Raw genomic sequence first — 2,044 nt, 5'->3', positions numbered from 1 at the left:
ACAGCATGAGATCTACAACTGAGAATACATACGAGTTGGGGCAGCAATAAATACTAGTAAGTGCTAATAGCACATATCACATCAATGGGGTAAATACCTAGGGAAAGAAGTAAGAGTTAACAAAAAGTGCAATCAATACAGGATAATTGTAAGGGGATAGAAGAAGAAGAGCACAGGAAGTGCGTGTTAGAGGTTAGGAGTTAGAGGTGTTATAAGAGAAAGTGTTCTCTGAAAAGATGGCATTGTAGTAGCTCGTTCCACCATCGTGGTGTCACAGTCACACAGTGACTTGAACTTGACTGGGAGGCCATGAGTAGCAAGTGGAAGTCACTGAGTAATGGAGTGACATGCATCCTTTTGGGCTGATCAAAAACCAGATGTGCGCTTGTGATCAAATTTGAAATACTGTTTTGTATGTTCCACATGTGTGTTTTGTAAAATTTTGATCAAATTAAAAAGGGAAACAAGGGAATTTTGGAATAAACACATGACTCTATAAGTCTGTTTGCTAAAATACCAAACAGGCATATAGACCTCATGGTCAGCTAGAACACTGTGTGTGAGTGGCAGGTTAATGTGTGGTCAGTGGTTAACAAGATGAACATATAAAAACATACTTCCTGGTACTCAGTGGGTAAGACGATCACATGCACAATGATGAGCTTTATCGTTATAGTAGGTTTCCTTCTGCTTTTCCTACTGCTGTTACATTACTTTCAAAATGTACTCCATGGCTGAATTGTGTTTTGTTTAATAACCACAAGCAAAACTGAATTTGGTTGCTGGTACAATTGTTTTTAGGGCATTGTTATCTGTTTGTTGCATTATCATCTGGGAGCTAAATCTCTCTGCTGTTTGTTTCAGGCTGGATCTCTGTCTCAGTTTCTGAGTCTCAGACTGTGGAGGTCCAGCTTGGTGAAGAGGTCACACTGCTGTGCTCCAACTTTTCAAGTGCTCCCACTCAGATAATCTGGTTTTGAGTGATCAACAGGAGCCAGCCCCGTTGTATTTCCTCCATGTACAATTCCAATTAAGCTGCTTCATTCTGTAATGGAGTTGAAAGTGGCAAATTTGAAATGACACCCAATGTTTCCAATGTCTTTCTCAACATCAAGCATGTGGATTTGTCTGACTCTGGGTTGTATTTTTGTGGATTTTACATGAACAGATACTCAGTAATTGTCACAGCAACATATTTAAAGGTTCAAGGTCAGAATGCTGTAAAGTGTCATTTAGCTGCTAACACAAAGGAAACGTGTTTTATAGCAACATGGTCACAGCATGATGAATTCTGTCAAGATATGATGAACAACAGTGGCTGCAGTAAAGGCAGTGCTGAACCTCCTGTCAACAAACATTATAAAACTTTTCTTTTCTCACACACTATAAACAGATCCTCTACGCTGCAATTCAAACATTTTCAACATTTATATGATAATTCGTATAGCGGTATGGTTAATTTATCCATATCGTTATTAGCCAGATCTGATGCCAGTATTGGATAAAATTAATTCCTCAAAACTAAGTAAAAACAATGTAATTTGTTCATTGTTCAACAGAAAAGTCTAATTTAATCGTCTTTCCTGTAGCGCCTGGTGAAATAACAAGCCTGATGTCTGTGATCCTGAGCAGTGTGACTCTTGTTCTCACTAAGGTCATCATTGGCCTTGTTGTCAAAATGAGGCAACTTCGGACAGGTAATGTTTGAGGGCTGTCCTCTGATATGTTTATGTTGCTTTTGCACATCATCTTGCCAATATGCTGTTATTACAGATAAGTAATAAGCTTCCTGATTTGTAATAGACATGTATTAAGACCAGGTTTTATAAATAATTACCACAAAACAATAAGTGAATCCATGTTTTAAGATGTACTTTCTTATGTTCTATAGTTTACAAGCCAATTAGATCACTTCGCCTCTCAGTCATTTTGTTATTTAGGGTAAACTCATATATGTGAAAATTGTCTGTCTCTAATTTTCAGCATCTGAACTCTGAAAGAAGCAGCTTTGATTTTCCGTTCAAAAACAAGAAAGAAATGGAAA

The sequence above is a fragment of the Micropterus dolomieu genome, linkage group LG12, assembly GCF_021292245.1.
Source record: "Micropterus dolomieu isolate WLL.071019.BEF.003 ecotype Adirondacks linkage group LG12, ASM2129224v1, whole genome shotgun sequence".
In the NCBI taxonomy this organism is placed as follows: Eukaryota; Metazoa; Chordata; class Actinopteri; order Centrarchiformes; family Centrarchidae; genus Micropterus; species Micropterus dolomieu.
Note: the sequence above shows the minus strand (reverse complement) of the source record.